The sequence below is a fragment of the Lipotes vexillifer genome, unplaced genomic scaffold (assembly GCF_000442215.2).
Source record: "Lipotes vexillifer unplaced genomic scaffold, Lipotes_vexillifer_v1.1 scaffold329, whole genome shotgun sequence".
NCBI lineage: Eukaryota > Metazoa > Chordata > Mammalia > Artiodactyla > Lipotidae > Lipotes > Lipotes vexillifer.
The window spans coordinates 1,045,171-1,063,385 of NW_006774067.1; the positions used below are offsets into that span (position 1 = coordinate 1,045,171).

The following is an 18,215-nucleotide window of genomic DNA, read 5'->3' on the forward strand; positions in this document are numbered from 1 at the left end:
TTCTAAGGCTAACATACAATGATTTTATATATTGGAATAAAGAAATTAGAGCCACTAGAAGAATCCTTAAGGTACCTAAATTGACAGCCAAAGGTTTTTATAGCCCTAGGAGTTGCTGAAGAGAACTAGGAGGAGAGAAAGCACCTCCAAAACCTGCTGCTCAAGTAGCGGACAGGAAGGGACAAGCTCAGCTGCCATACACTGCTGCTAACAGAGATCAATACGATAAAACTCAAACTTATACGGCGGATACAGGCAAACTCTGGATGGCATATCAAGATGACAGACTCCATAATACGTGTTTATTCACATGCCTGGATGGAATTATATAACCAATAAACAAGTTAGCAAGCGTCTGTGTGCAATCTAGTTAATACAATCTAGTTAACTTTTAAAAAATACTAGACCTATTAATCTTTAGTTTACATTCATTTAAAACAAAGAGGGAGGCAGCACTGATCAAAGAATCCTCTATGGCAGGGGTCCCCAAGCCCCGGGCTGCAGACTGCTACGGAACCGGGCCACACAGGAGGTGGAGAGCGGTGGGCGAGGGAGCAAAGCTCCATCTGCCGCCCCCATCGCTGCATTACCGCCTGAACCATCCCGCCCCCCCCGCAGACCATGGAAAAACTGTCTTCCATGAAACCGGTCCCCGGTGCCAAAAAGGTTGGGGACCCCTGCTCTATGGCACAGTACTTTATTACCAACCAAATATAGACGTTTAATAAGAGCTCTATAAGAAAAGGTGCTCCAAGAATCGGTTCTACGGTAGAGTACATCTGAGAGAACAAACATGCAAGAGTAAGTTCAGGAATATTCAGAAAGAAGGGTAAGGTCAGGGACTTGCCCTGCCATTAATTACAATACATCAGAAAGCAAACTAAAGAAAAAATAGGAGTACTGCAGTGATAAATAGGGCAGTGGAATAGAGCTTGAAGAATGAGAATTAGAATCAGGAGGGAAAGACATATTATTCAGTAAATGGTATAAATGGACAACTGGTTAGCCATCTGGGATAAAAAAAGAAATTCAACAGGCTCCAACATAGAAGAGTGATGTGCTTGGTAGAAAGACGCTAACAAATACAGCCAAGGATATAGTTTCTTTAATGGCATATGATGCTGAAACTTGTCTGAAAAAGCAGGGCCACACAAAGCAGAATTCAGAACAGCATGCTCCCAGGTGGAAGCTTCCCAGGTCAGCAACACATCCCATGAGAACATACAGGTAGGCCTATACCATTCTCCTGGTGAGAGAAGCATGCACCCTCCTGTTCTGGGGAGCCTTTGTGCCACTCTGGACTCTCCTGACTGTTCTGGAGACTCTGACCGTATGCCTGGTGCTCACCAGGTCTAAGTAAGTTGTTCAAAACAGCTCTAGGACTTACCTGAATGTTTAATGAAAGACCAGTTACAGTGAAGATCAATTTCCCAGGCTTCCTAGAGAAGTGACTACCTGGCAGGACCTGGCCTCAGTCAAGGACTCTTCCTATAAGATTCCCATCTCACTCCTTATATTAGATAACTTCCAGTCAGGTCAAAGATTTAAATATAAGAATATCAGTAGTAACAGTCCTAATGTTTGGAAAAAAAAAAAAAAAAAGCTCTGAGAAAAGCATGAGTAACAACACATTGAAAAATGGGCAAAGAATATGAAGATAATTCAAAGAGGGCAAAATACAATGGCAAATATAGGTATGAAAAGATGCTGTAATTCTCAATATAAATACATTTCCAAACAGAGAGAGAGAGAGCACAAAATCAATTCAATAAAATCCTAGGGCAGGGCTTCCCAGGTGGCGCAGTGGTTGAGAGTCCGCCTGCCGATGCAGAGGACACGGGTTCGTGCCCTGGTCCGGGAGGATTCCACACGCCGTGGAGTGGCTGCGCCCGTGAGCCATGGCTGCTGAGCCTGCGTTTCCGGAGCCTGTGCTCCACAACAGGAGAGGCCACAGCAGTGAGAGGCCCACGTACTGCAAAAAAAAAAAAAATCCTAGGGCACATACATGTTACCTACAAGACACATGTTACCTGCCTGCCTTTGGTGCATTAACCCATAAATATACACAGGTGAATTAGCAAACCAGTAGGGCTTAACCATATGCCTGTAACTTGCACTGTGCAAACGTCTGCTGTCAGGTATCATTCTAACAAGTTGGACTCTGAATCAAGAAGCTAATTGTATTTAATTATATAATTTTGAGCTTCTCAAATTTAATTCCATTAAATGTATATGATGAAACTAAAACAATATAAAGTGTTGTTGACAAGAAGAAAGAAAAAAGTCTCTATACATAATTGACTCATTTTTAAGTCCTAGCCAAAACTGATGAGCCAAATGTGAGACCTTCTTAAAACCTAGGTAGTAATGAACTAAATTCTAGGAATACCATAAGGATTTTTAAAAAGGAATATATAATGAGAGGACAGCATAAGCATTAAACATAACTAAATGAACAATGAAAGATAAGGAAAAGCAGTAGCCACTACAAAATTATAAAATAACTTTCTTTTAAAATGTATTTAATTAATAGTGAGAGCAAATGGCACTACACTCAAGACAGAATTTCTTACCAATCTATTTGATGTACCCTCTTTAAGGGAAGATTGGACAAAAATGATTTGGTAATATAATGGAAAGATTTCAAATCAATTTTTTCAGTAAGTAAGAAGTCTCTGCTATATTATATGCTCTGCTGTGGTCCCCAATCCCTGGCTAACAGTATGTGATTTTTGCTTTTAAAAAAAGAGAGGCCAACTTGAGGCATAGGTAGGTTCTCTTTATGCTGTAGGACCACCACTGTCTCAATCCAAACTATCAAATTCACTTTGCTTGCTTCCAGCAAATTTTAGACTAGGAAAACGTTCATCACCTTCTAGCTTCACTAAAAACTGGTTTTCACTTCATTTCCTTCTAGTATGAATCTATATGTGTATACATACTTGTAACAATATACATAAATCTGGCACACTTCTATTTTCCTTCCATAGACATTTGATGAACAAATGCCTATATGTATATTTTTCTCCCTCTGCCTAAAAAAAAAAAGAAAGAAAGAAAGAAAAGAAAAAAAAAAAACTTGGGGCTTCTCTGGTGGCGCAGTGGTTGAGAGTCCGCCTGCCAATGCAGGGGACACGGGTTCGTGCCCCGGTCCGGGTGGATCCTACATGCTGCAGAGCGGCTGGGCCTGTGAGCCACGGCCGCTGAGCCTGCACGCCCGGAGCCTGTGCTCCGCAACGGGAGAGGCCACAATGGTGAGAGGCCCGCGTACCGCAAAACAAAGAACAAAAACAAAAACAAAAACAAAAAAAATCTTTATTTTTAGGATTATTTTTATTTAGGATAGTTTAAGATTTACAAAACCAGTACACAGTCCCCATATTCCACACACCCAGTTTCCACTATTATTAACATCTAACATTAGTATGGTACATTTGTTGTTATTCAATCAATATTAATACATTATTAACTGATATCTATACTTTATACAGATTGCCTTTTTAGGTAATGTCCTTTTTCTGTTCCAGGATTCCATCCAGGGTATTGCATTACATTTAAGTGGTCAAGGCTCCCTAGGCTCTTCTTGGCTATGACAATTCCTCAAACTTTACTTATTTTTGATGACTTTGACAGTTTTGAGAACTAGTCAGATATTTTGTAGAATGACCCTCAACTGGGATTTGTCAGGGGTTTTTTTCACTATTAGACTAGAGTATGTGTTTTTAGGAAGAAGTGTTATTTTTTAATTTAACCTAACTTTGCAAATTTCCTTCAATACTGCTATACAATCTTTATTTGCCCAAATATTTATATATCTTTAGTCTGTAATCACAGTATTCATATATTTTATATTCTTCCCTTTTACATTTCCTCTTAGAATGGCTATTATTAAAATGACAAGATATAACAGATGTTGGAGAGGATGTGAAAAAAAGGGAACCCTTGTACACTGTTGGTGGGACTGTAAATTGGAATAGTCACTATGGAAAACAGTATGGGGATTACTCAAAAAATTAAGAATAGAACTACCATATGACCTAGCTATTTCACTTCTGGGTATTTATCCAAAGAACACAAAAACACTAATTCAAAAAGATATCTGCACTCTTATGTTCACTGCAGCATTATTTACAATAGCTGAGACATGGAAACAACCTAGGCACCCATCGATGGATAAAGGGATGAAGAAGATGTGGTATATCTGTACACAATGGAATACTACTCAGCCTTAAAAAAGAATGAAATCCTGACATTTGCGACAACATGTATAGAACTTGAGGGTATTATGCTAAGTAAAATAAGTCAGGAGGAGAAAGACAAATACTGTATGATTTCACTCACGTGTGGAATCTAGAAAAATAAAACAAAAAAAACCTCATAGATACGGAGAACAGATTAGTGTTTACCAGAAGAAAAGGGGATTGGGGGGAGGTGAGCAAGGGGTGAAGGGGGGTCAACTGTATGGTGATAGATTATAACTAGACTCCTGGTTTGTAGTGTATACAGATGTTGAATTACAATGCTGTACACATTCAACTTATATAATAATTTAAAAAAACAAACCAAGGAAAAGGATAACTTTAAAAAAAAAGAATAAATGGATGGATTTTTCCTCACTACAACAAAATACTTCCTTTAACTCATTTAACATTTCTTCTTTTTAACCCATTATTGACCAGGGGATTTTTGTAGAAACTAACGCCTGTGGCCTTAATACATTTCTGGTCAAAAATGTGTTAACTGGAGTAAATTCCTAGAGAGAGATTCTTAAAGGGTATGAATATTCTTATGGTTCTTGATACAATATCTAAATTGTTTTTTGCAAAGGGATTATATTTATAATCCCATCACCAATATCTGATTAACCATTTCTCCATAAACTCACTGACTCTAGGTGTTATTTTTAAATTATCCCTTAATTTAAATAGAGTAGATAATACTTGAACTCTCAACCTTAAATATATTTTCCTATTCTATTTCATCTTTTGAGAATTGCCTGTTCCTATCCTTTAGCCATTTTATTCTATTTCAGTCCTGAAATTTGTTTAATGTATTTGAATCTGATTTTTATGTATAGAGAAGATTAGATACTAACCTTTTCATACTGATCTAAACACTTCTGTTCCATTGTTACAGCTGTTATAGAACAAAAACAAAAACAAAAACAAAAAAAATCTTTATTTTTAGGATTATTTTTATTTAGGATAGTTTAAGATTTACAAAACCAGTACACAGTCCCCATATTCCACACACCCAGTTTCCACTATTATTAACATCTAACATTAGTATGGTACATTTGTTGTTATTCAATCAATATTAATACATTATTAACTGATATCTATACTTTATACAGATTGCCTTTTTAGGTAATGTCCTTTTTCTGTTCCAGGATTCCATCCAGGGTATTGCATTACATTTAAGTGGTCAAGGCTCCCTAGGCTCTTCTTGGCTATGACAATTCCTCAAACTTTACTTATTTTTGATGACTTTGACAGTTTTGAGAACTAGTCAGATATTTTGTAGAATGACCCTCAACTGGGATTTGTCAGGGGTTTTTTTCACTATTAGACTAGAGTATGTGTTTTTAGGAAGAAGTGTTATTTTTTAATTTAACCTAACTTTGCAAATTTCCTTCAATACTGCTATACAATCTTTATTTGCCCAAATATTTATATATCTTTAGTCTGTAATCACAGTATTCATATATTTTATATTCTTCCCTTTTACATTTCCTCTTAGAATGGCTATTATTAAAATGACAAGATATAACAGATGTTGGAGAGGATGTGAAAAAAAGGGAACCCTTGTACACTGTTGGTGGGACTGTAAATTGGAATAGTCACTATGGAAAACAGTATGGGGATTACTCAAAAAATTAAGAATAGAACTACCATATGACCTAGCTATTTCACTTCTGGGTATTTATCCAAAGAACACAAAAACACTAATTCAAAAAGATATCTGCACTCTTATGTTCACTGCAGCATTATTTACAATAGCTGAGACATGGAAACAACCTAGGCACCCATCGATGGATAAAGGGATGAAGAAGATGTGGTATATCTGTACACAATGGAATACTACTCAGCCTTAAAAAAGAATGAAATCCTGACATTTGCGACAACATGTATAGAACTTGAGGGTATTATGCTAAGTAAAATAAGTCAGGAGGAGAAAGACAAATACTGTATGATTTCACTCACGTGTGGAATCTAGAAAAATAAAACAAAAAAAACCTCATAGATACGGAGAACAGATTAGTGTTTACCAGAAGAAAAGGGGATTGGGGGGAGGTGAGCAAGGGGTGAAGGGGGGTCAACTGTATGGTGATAGATTATAACTAGACTCCTGGTTTGTAGTGTATACAGATGTTGAATTACAATGCTGTACACATTCAACTTATATAATAATTTAAAAAAACAAACCAAGGAAAAGGATAACTTTAAAAAAAAAGAATAAATGGATGGATTTTTCCTCACTACAACAAAATACTTCCTTTAACTCATTTAACATTTCTTCTTTTTAACCCATTATTGACCAGGGGATTTTTGTAGAAACTAACGCCTGTGGCCTTAATACATTTCTGGTCAAAAATGTGTTAACTGGAGTAAATTCCTAGAGAGAGATTCTTAAAGGGTATGAATATTCTTATGGTTCTTGATACAATATCTAAATTGTTTTTTGCAAAGGGATTATATTTATAATCCCATCACCAATATCTGATTAACCATTTCTCCATAAACTCACTGACTCTAGGTGTTATTTTTAAATTATCCCTTAATTTAAATAGAGTAGATAATACTTGAACTCTCAACCTTAAATATATTTTCCTATTCTATTTCATCTTTTGAGAATTGCCTGTTCCTATCCTTTAGCCATTTTATTCTATTTCAGTCCTGAAATTTGTTTAATGTATTTGAATCTGATTTTTATGTATAGAGAAGATTAGATACTAACCTTTTCATACTGATCTAAACACTTCTGTTCCATTGTTACAGCTGTTATCTATGCTTTTGATATATTTCAAGGATTATACTTTTATAATCACATACACTTTTTTCCTTGGTCCTGACTTTTATATTTAAATACTACCATAGCACTTGGAGGAAGACAGGGTTGCCGCTGCAGCGGAGCCTCGGGCCACCCACTCCTGCTCCTAACTTACCACTGTTCGCTCTCGCCAAGGAACAAGTCAGTCAGGAAGCCGCGCCACAGCCATGGCTTTTAAAGATACGGGAAAGACTCCAGTGGAGCCCAAGGTGGCGATTCACCGCATTAGAATCACCCTCACCAGCCACAACGTGAAGTCTTTGGAGAAGGGATGTGCTGACCTGATCAGAGGTGCGAAGGAAAAGAATCTCAAAGTGAAAAGGACCTTGTGGTGAAGGAAAACTCCTTGTGGTGAAGGTTCTAAGACTTGGGATTTTTTCCACATGAGGATCCACAAGGGACTCATTGACTAGCACAGTCCTTCTGAGATTGTCAAGCAGATCACTTCCATCAATACTGAGCCAGGAGTCGAGGCTGAAGTCACCAGTGCAGATGCTTAAATCAACATTTTTAATAAATTGATAATTAGTTGTTAAAAAAAATACTACCATAATTATTAGTGCTACTCATCAAATATTTCCAGTTCTTTTCCCAAGCACATGGTAGTTTTGTACGTCCTTGGCCCCTGGAAAATTAAGGAAGTCCAAGTGATTGACTTTTTTCTTTTAACCAAGAGAATATGAATAAAAGAGACATGTTGCTGTCAGAGAATAGGTTCTAAGAGCCAGTATGCAATTCCTCACTCTCACTTCTCATCAGCCATGGAAACTGGCAATGTTCCAGAGAGCAGATAATCAATCAGTCTGGGTCCCAGAGCAGCCATAATGCATGTGTAGCAAACCACTGACACGTATGCCACTAAGATTTTAGGGTTGCTACTGTAGCAAAACCTAGCTTATCCTGACTACTATAACTCTGAGAGTTATTCTAGTAAGTAGTATGCAGATGGGGACCTATATAAATCATTTTCATTGCATTTTGGAGCTGGTTATAAGTAGTATATGGGAGTACCACTAATGTTCAGATTTACCTTGTATCTAGCCACATTGTTAAAATTATAATCTCTAATTTTTTATGATCCTTTGAATAGTCTAAGAATACAATCAAATCTGAAAATAAGTGTTGTCTTTCCTTTCATGGCATTGGAAGAAACATCAAATGCAATTTTACAAAAAAATAATGACAGTACATCCTTATTTCCTTATTTTTTTTTCCATTTTAAACAGGCAATGCCCTTACTGTTTCTCCATTATATATAAAGTTGTTAAGTCATCCTTATTCAAATCCATTCCAGAGAATGAATAACATTGCATTTAGATACAAATGTATCTAGATACATTTGTATGTAGATACACTTGACCACCTTTTTCTGTCTTGCCTCTACAATATCCTCTTAAAAGGTCTGCCTACACTGCTGTTCCAATCACTCCCCTGCTTAAAATCCTTAAAATCATGCATATAGAGTAAATGAAGAACATTTCAGCAGTCATACAAAATCGCATGGTCTAGCCCCACCTTACTTTTTCCAACTTTAATATTCGTCATTTCCTTCCAAGCATCATACATGTTTATTTATACCAGCCATTCCAAGAAGTCATGTACTTTAAAAACCTCAGTATCACTTTGCTCATGTTAGCTATTCTACTCAGAAGGCACACCCCATCTCAGGCTTGGCAGACTTTTACTAATCCTTCAATTCACACTTCAAAAGTCACCACAGTCTTCCTTGTTTCCTTCAGGCAGAGTCAACTGTCCTGTTATCTGTGTTCTCACTACTACACAAACAAATTATTACAGTACTGTGTGATGGTATATGTGTTAGTTCCCTATTGATCCTGTAATAGATTTCTACAAGCTTAGTGCCTTAAAAGGACACATATTTATTATATTATAGTTCTGGAGATCGGAAGATCAAAATCAAACATCAATATCACAAAGGGTCAGCAGAGCCATGTTCCCTAAAGAGGCTCTAGGGGAGAAGCCATTCTTTGCCTCTTCTAGCTCTGGTGGCTTCTGGTATACCTTGGCTTGTGGTGACATCAGTCCAATATTTGAGGCCAGCACCTTCCAATCTCCCTGGTCTGCTTCATAAGGGCTATTCCTTCTGTATGTGTGTTCAAATCTCTGTCTGCCTCCCTCTTATAAGGGTACGTGTAATTGCAATTAGGGCCCACCTGGATATCCAGAATGACCTCCCCCCATCACAAGACCCTTAATTTAACCATCCCTGTAAAGATTCTTTTTCCCTTACAAGGTAACACTTACAGGACAAGTTCCAGGGTTTAAGAGTTGATATCTTTGGGAAGCCATTATTCTGCTTACCAGAAGATGGGAATAAAGATGGAAAAGTGAGAAGTAAAGAGGCAAAGTTAATATTACATAGGCTAAGTGCTGTTTGTAGTTTTCTCTCAGCTATCAAACATCCTCAGTCATTGGCAGTATCTACTGTTGCCTCTCTCATGTGGGGCATTTTGAGAATTCTGCAATACTCTCTCCTTGACCAAACTGCAGTCAGACTCCTCTGATCATTCTTCTCAACTGGGCCTTGACCTTGGTTCCCACCCTTACTGGGACTGCAGAGTCCAGCTTTAGCAAGAATCCTGCTAAGTCAGTTTAGAGAATTTCCTGTCCTTGCTATCTGATCACCCTGGCTTGCCCTCAGCAAGAATCCTGTTAAGTTGGTTTAGCAAGAATCTCCCTATCCTTGATGTCTCCTCTTAGTATTTTCCCTCCACTGATCACCCCCACCTCATTCTGCCTGTTGGCTATAAATCTCCAATTGTCCTTGCTGTACTCAGAACTGAGCCCAGTTGTACACTGAGGACTCCTTTCCCCCTACTGCAATAGTTCCTGGATAAAATCCATTTTTACCATTTTAACTACTGTCAGCTCTGGTTTTCTTTGACAGAACCTCCCTCTGTAACATATTCTCTGGTGCAGAAGAGACATTCTTCAGCTTACCTCTAAAAAGTCCTCAGTTCCTATGTCACTGGTATAACTTTGAGGTTGCTTCTGCCCAGCAGGCAATTCTCTTTGGTAAGTTTCTTTCAAGATGGCTGTAGCCTGTCTAGCCTCTAAAGTGTTGGGTTGGCCCAAAGGAAACACCTTTAATTCAACATCACTGGACACACAGAGGAAGTTCTCTCTCCTGGCTCTTCCACTGTATGGCTATTTTATATATCGCTTACCTTTACACTTCCCCAGTAAAGCAGCAGCTGCCCCCAGTCTCTGGGCCATCAGTAATTCCAGGGGACCCAAATCACACTTTTCCAAGAATTCTCTAACACTCCACTCAGACAGCATCCTAGGGAGGCCTAACTATTTTCCACAACCCAGCAGACATTCAGCCAGAGAAGTATTTTTCCTCCTGAAAAGTTCTCCAATCTTTCAGAGAAACTGTTTGCAACCCAAATGGAAGACAACATAAACACTACAGCACTCCCTCTTGGGTTGATAACTCTTCCAAGAATCCTTTGCTCCCACTAAAGTCTCTCTTTATCTCGTATAGACTAGAGGTAATAGAGTTCCAGTACAAATCACAGCCACTTTCCAGCAGGTTCAGCACCTCTGCTTATACTGCAGGGCTCCTTTGTCAACTACTGTCCTCAATTTTGAACTCCAAGAAAAATGCTTAGGTGACAAGAAAAAAATCCCACTTTACATCCTATTATACAAAACTGTATCTTAAAATACTTAGTATTTTTCACTTAACATTATGTTTTTTGGGATTTACCTGTGCTGAAACATGTAGTTCTTGTTTACTTAATGAATTAGACAGTATTCCATTACATGAATAAACCACATACATTCCCCTACTAAGAGACTTTTTTGCTACTATAAATCATACTGCAATGAACAATTTTATACAGGTCTCATCTGTAAAAGTTTCTCTAGGTAAGCACCTAGTATTGGAACTTCTGGATTAAGAGATTTTGAGTATCTTCTACTTTACTGTCATTAAAATACTTTCCAAGGTGGCAGTACCAACTTATACTCTCACTAGCAATGTATGAGTTTTTCACTATACTTAGATTTACCAGACTTAATTTTGGAGGAATCTGACAGGTACTAAATTATATCTTGTTTTGACCTGCATTTCCCGGAAGCAAATTGAAAAAAGTTAATTTAGGTAGATCAACTATATCAATGCTGCTGAAAAGTCAACAAGGATGAGGACCACAAGTTAACCACTGGATACAGCAATATAGATTTCGTGTTGCTTTGCCAAGGTAGAAGCACATGCCAGACTAGAACTGAGTAAAGAAAAGATGGAAGGAAAGAAACTGGGAACAGCAAGTACAGGGAAATCTCTTGAGGAGTTTTGATACAAAGAGCAAAGAAATAGGGCAGTAGGCAGAAGAGAAGTGGAATCAAAGGAAAACATGGCATGGGTTTTGAGATTTTTTTTTTTAGGATGGGAGAAATGACTGCTAGTAGAAATGATCTGGTAGAGTCAAAAATTGATGAGGTAGAAGTGTGAGTAGAGAACTTCTGGAGAGATGCCTTCAGTGGGCATGAGAGGATAGAAATTAAGCACAACCAAACATATACAGTATTTTTATGCTAAAAAACACAGAACACTGATGAAAGAAATCAAAGAAGATCTAAATAAATAGACAGACATACCACATTTATGGATTAGAAGACTAAAAATGGTTAAGATGTCAATTCTCCCCACATTGACAGATAAGTTTAATGCAATTCCTATCAAAATCCCAGCAAGACTTTTTGTGTATATATACAAGGTTATTCTAAACTACATAATGATCAAGGGATCAATCCAAGAAGACATAACAATTATAAGTATTTATGCACCCGGCACAGGAGCACCTCAATACATAAGGCAAATGCTAACAACCATAAAAGGGGAAATTGACATTAACACAATAATAGTGGGGGACTTTAACACCCCACTTACACCAATGGACAGATCATCCAAACAGAAAATAAATGAATAAACACAAGATTTAAATGACACAATAGACCAGATAGATTTAATTGATATTTATAGGACATTCCACCTGAAAGTAGCAGAATACACTTCCTTCTCAAGTCCACACAGAACACTGTCCAGGATAGATCACAAACCAAGCCTCAGAAAATTCAAGAAGACTGAAATCGTATCAAGCATCTTTTCTGACCACAATGCTATGAGATTAGAAAACAATTACAGGGGAAAAAAACTGTAAAAAACACGCAAATACATGGAGGCTAAACAGGGTGCTACTAAATAACCAAGAGATCACTGAAGAAATCAAAAAATACACAGAAAAATGACAAAAAAACAAAATGACCCACAACCTATGGGATGCAGCAGAAGCAGTTCTAAGAAGGAAGTTTATAGCAATTCAATCCCACCTCAAGAAACAAGAAAAATCTCAAATTAACAATCTAATCTTACACCTAAAGCAAACAGAGAAAAAAGAACAAAGAAAACCCAAAGTCAGTAGTAGGAAAGAAATCATAAAGATCAGAGCAGAAATAAATGAAATAGAAACGAAGAAAACTATAGCAAAGATCAATAAAAGTAAAAGTTGGTTCTTTGAGAAGATAAACAAAATTGATAAACGCTTAGCCAGAATTAACAAGAAAAAAAAGGGAGAGGACGCAAATTAGTAAAATTAGAAATGAAAAAGGAGAGATCACAACTGACACCACACAAATACAACGGATTATAAGAGACTACTACAAGCAACTATATGCCAATAAAGTGGACAACCTCGAAGAAATGTGCAAATTCTTGGAAAGGTAATAATTTCCAAGAATTAGAATATATAAACAGATATATCACAAGGAATGAAATTGAAACTGTAATTTAAAATCTTCCAACAAACAAAAGTCCAGGACCAGATGACTTCACAGGCAAATTCTATCAAACATTTAGAGAAGAGCTAACACTATCCTCCTCAAACTCTTCCAAAAAATTACAGAGGGAGGAACACTCCCGAATTCATCCTATGAGGCCACCATCACCCTGATACCAAAACCAGACAAAGATATCACAAAAGAAGAAAATTACAGGGGGTGGGAGGGGGCTGGGAGCTGAGGCTCGGGCTTCGGAGCTTAGATCCCACGGAGAGGACTGGAGTTGGCCGCTGAACACAGGCTTAAGGGGTTAGTGCACCACGTCTAGCCGGGAGGGGGTCCCGGAAAAGTCTGGAGCTGCCGAAGAGACAAAGAGACCTTTTCTTGCCTCTTTGTTTCCTGGTGCGCGAGGAGAGGGGATTAAGAGCGCTGCTTAAAGGAGCTCCAGAGACGGGCGCGAGGCATGGTTATCAGCACGGACCCCAGAGATGGGCAGGAGACGCTAAGCCTGCTGCTGCCGGCACCAAGAAGCCTGTGTGCGAGCAAAGGTCACTATCCCCACCTCCCCGCCCCCGGAGCCTGTGCAGCCCACCACTGCCAGGGTCCCGTGATCCAGGGACAACTTCCCCGGGAGAATGCACGGTGCACCTCAGGCTGGTGCAACGTCACGCTGCCGTCTGCCACGGCAGGCTCGCCCCGCATCCACACCCCTCCCTCCCCCCGGCCTGAGTGAGCCAAAGCCCCCGAATCAGCTGCTCCTTTAACCCCTCAGGCGGCCTACACGCAGAGGCGGGGCCAAATCCAAAGCTGAACCCCGGGAGCTGTGCGAACAAAGAAGAGAAAGGAAAATTTCTCCCAGCAGCTTCAGGACCAGTGGACTAAAGCTCCACAATCAACTTGATGTACCCTGCATCTGTGGAATACCTGAATAGACAACAAATCATCCCAAATTAAGGAGGTGGACTTTGGTAGCAAGATAGATAATTTTTTCCCCTTTTCCTCTTTTTGTGAGTGTGTATGTGTATGCTTCTGTGTGAGATTTTGTCTGTACAGCTTTGCTTTCACCATTTGGCCTAGGGTTCTGTCCATCCGGTTTATTTTATTTTTTTTTTTACTTTTTAAATTTTTTTTCTTAATAATTATTTGTTATTTTAATAACTTTATTTTTATCTTCTTTTTCTTTCTTTCTTTCTTTCTTTCCTTCTTCCTTCCTTCCTTCTTTCCTTCTCTTCCTTTCTTCCTTTCTTTCTTCCTTTCTATTTTTTCTCCCTTTTATTCTGAGCTGTGTGGAGGACAGTCTCTTGGTGCTCCAGCCAGGTGTCAGGGCTGTGCCCTTGAGGTGGGAGAGCCAACTTCAGGACACTGGTCCACAAGAGACCTCCCAACTCCACGTAATATCAAACGGCGAAAATCTCCCAGAGATCGCCATCTCAACACCAACACCCAGCTTCACTCAATGACCAGCAAGCTACAGTGCTGGACACCCTATGCCAACCATATAGCAAGACAGGAACACAGCCCCATCCATTAGCAGAGAGGCTGCCTAAACCATAATAAGGCCACAGACACCCCAAAACACACCACCAGACGTAGATCTGCCAACCAGAAAGACAAGATCCAGCCTCATCCACCAGAACACAGGCACTACTCCCCTCCACCAGGAAACCTACACAACCCACTGAACCAACCTTAGCCACTGGGGACAGACACCAAAAACAATGGGAACTACAAACCTGCAGCCTGCGAAAAGGAGACCCCAAACACAGTAAGATAAGCAAAATGAAAAGACAGAAAAACACACAGCAGATGAAGGAGCAAGTTAAAACCCACCAGACCTAACAAATGAAGAGGAAATAGACAGTCTACCTGAAAAAGAAGTCAGAATAATGATAGTAAAGATGATCCAAAATCTTGAAAATAGAATAGAGAAAATGCAAGAAACATTTAACAAGGACCAAGAAGAACTAAAGAGGAAAGAAGCAATGATGAACAACACAATAAATGAAATTAAAAATACTCTAGAAGGGATCAGAAATACACTGCAGAAATACAAAGGATCATGAGAGATTACTACAAGCAACTCTATGCCAATAAAATGGACAACCTGGAAGAAATGGACAAATTCTTAGAAATGCACAACCTGCCGAGACTGAACCAGGAAGAAATAGACAATATGAACAGACCAATCACAAACACTGAAATTGAAACTGTGATTAAAAATCTTCCAACAAACAAAAGCCCAGGACCAGATGGCTTCACAGGTGAATTCTATCAAACACTCAGAGAAGAGCTAACACCTATCCTTCTCAAACTCTTCCAAAATATAGCAGAGGGAGGAACACTCTCAAACTCATTCTACGAGGCCACCATCACCCTGACACCAAAACCAGAAAAAGATGTCACAAAAAAAGAAAACTACAGGCCAATATCACTGATGAACATAGATGCGAAAATCCTCAACAAAATACTACCAAACAGAATCCAACAGCACATTAAAAGGCTCATACACTATGATCAAGTAGGGTTTATTCCAGGAATGCAAGGATTCTTCAATATACGCAAATCAATCAATGTGATACACCAAATTAACAACCTGAAGGAGAAAAACCACATGATCATCTCAATAGATGCAGAGAAAGCTTTCGACAAAATTCAACACCCATTTATGATAAAAACCCTCCAGAAAGTAGGCATAGAGGGAACTTTCCTCAACATAATAAAGGCCATATATGACAAACCCACAGCCAACATCGTCCTCAATGGTGAAAAACTGAAACCATTCCCACTAAGATCAGGAACAAGACAAGGTTGCCCACTCTCACCACTCTCATTCAATATAGCTTTGGAAGTTTTAGCCACAGCAATCAGAGAAGAAAAAGAAATAAAAGGAATCCAACTCAGAAAAGAAGTAAAGCTGTCACTGTTTGCAGATGACATGATACTATACATAGAGAATCCTAAAGATGCTACCAGAAAACTACTAGAGCTAATCAATGAATTTGGTAAAGTAGCAGGATACAAAATTAATGCACAGAAATCTCTGGCATTCTTATACACTAGTGATGAAAAATCTGAAAGTGAAATTAAGAAAACACTCCCATTTACCATTGCAACAAGAAGAATAAAATATCTAGGAATAAACCTACGTAAGGAGACAAAAGACCTGTATGCAGAAAACTATAAGACACTGATGAAAGAAATTAAAGATGATACAAACAGATGAAGAGATATACCATGTTCTTGGATTGGAAGAATCAACATTGTGAAAATGACACTACTACCCAAAGCAATCTACAGATTCAGTGCAATCCCTATCAAACTACCACTGGCATTTTTCACAGAACGAGAACAAAAAATTTCACAATTTGTATGAAAACACAAAAGACCCCGAAGAGCCAAAGCAATCTTGAGAACGAAAAATGGAGCTGGAGGAATCAGGCTCCCTGACTTCAGACTATACTACAAAGCTAATCAAGACAGTATAGTACTGGCACAAAAAAAGATATATAGATCAATGGAACACGACAGAAATCCCAGAGATAAACCCATGCACATATGGTCACCTTATCTTTGATAAAGGAGGCAGGAATATACAGTGGAAAAAAGACAGCCTCTTCCATAAGTGGTGCTGGGAAAACTGGACAGGTACATGTAAATGTATGAAATTAGAACACTCCCTAACACCATACATAAAAATAAACTCAAAATGGATTAAAGACCTAAATATAAGGTCAGACACTATCAAACTCTTAGAGGAAAACATAGGCAAAACACTCTATGACATAAATAACAGCAAGATCCTTTTTGACCCACCTCCTACAGAAATAGAAATAAAAACAAAAAATAAACAAATGGGACCTAAGGAAACTTAAAAGCTTTTGCACAGCAAAGCAAACCGTAAACAAGATGAAAAGACAACCCTCAGAATGGGAGAAAATATTGGTAAATGAAGCAACTGACAAAGGATTAATCTCCAAAATTTACAAGCAGCTCATGCAGCTCAATAACAAAAAAACAAACAACCCAATCCAAAAATGGGCAGAAGACCTAAATAGACATTTCTCCAAAGAAGATATACAGATTGCCAACAAACACATGAAAGAATGCTCAACATCATTAATCATTAGAGAAATGCAAATCAAAACTACAATGAAATATCATCTCACACCGGTCAGAATGGCCATCATCAAAAAATCTAGAAACAATAAATGCTGGAGAGGGTGTGGAGAAAAGGGAACACTCTTGCACTGTTGGTGGGAATGTAAATTGATACAGCCACTATGGAGAACAGTATGGAGGTTCCTTAAAAAACTACAAATAGAACTACCATACGACCCAGCAATACCACTACTGGGCATATACTCTGAGAAAACCATAATTCAAAAAGAGTCATGTACCAAAATGTTCAGTGCAGCTCTACTTACAATAGCCAGGACATGGAAGCAACCTAAGTGTCCATCAACAGATGAATGGATAAAGAAGATGTGGCACATATATACAATGGAATATTACTCAGCCATAAAAAGAAAGGAAACTGAGTTATTTGTAGTGAGGTGGATGGACCTGGAGTCTGTCATACAGAGTTAAGTAAGTCAGAAAGAGAAAAACAAATACCGTATGCTAACACACATATATGGAATCTAAGAAGAAAAAAAAAGGTCATGAAGAACCTAGGGTTAAGATGGAAATAAAGACACAGACCTACTAGAGCAAGGACTTGAGGATATGGGGAGGGGGAAGGGTAAGCTGTGACAAAGTGAGAGAGTGGCATGGACATATATACACTACCAAACGTAAAATATATAGCTAGTGGGAAGCAGCCACATAGCACAGGGAGATCAGCTAGGTGGTTTGTGACCACCTATAGGGGCGGGATAGGGAGGGTGGGAGGGAGATGCAAGAGGGAAGAGATATGGGAACATATGTATATGTATAACTGATTCACTTTGGTATAAAGCAGAAACTAACACACCATTGTAAAGCAATTATACTCCAATAAAGATATTAAAAAAAAATAAGAAAATTACAGACTGATATCACTGATGAACATAGATGCAAAATTCCTCAACAAAATACTAGCAAACAGAATCCAACAACACACTGAAAAGATTATACACAATGATCAAGTGGGATTTGTCCCAGGAATGGAAGGATTCTTCAATATATACAAATCAATTAATGTGATACACCATATTAACAAATTGAAGAATAAAAACCGTATGATCATCTCAATAGATGCAGAAAAAGCTTCTGACAAAATTCAACACCCATTTATGACAAAAACTCTCCAGAAAGTGGGCACAGAGGGAACCTACCTCAACATGATAAAGGCCATACGTGACAAACCCACAGCAAACATC

General features: G+C 38.4%; 1 protein-coding gene and 1 pseudogene across 1 annotated transcript in view; one reads left to right on the plus strand and one right to left on the minus strand.

The window, feature by feature from the left end:
* ZDHHC17 (zDHHC palmitoyltransferase 17) overlaps positions 1-18,215 on the minus strand; it is a 113,078-nt gene that overhangs the window by 80,436 nt on the left and 14,427 nt on the right. The gene's annotated exons all lie outside the window — the stretch shown is intronic.
* On the plus strand, positions 7,218-7,550 carry LOC103082549 (40S ribosomal protein S20 pseudogene; annotated as a pseudogene).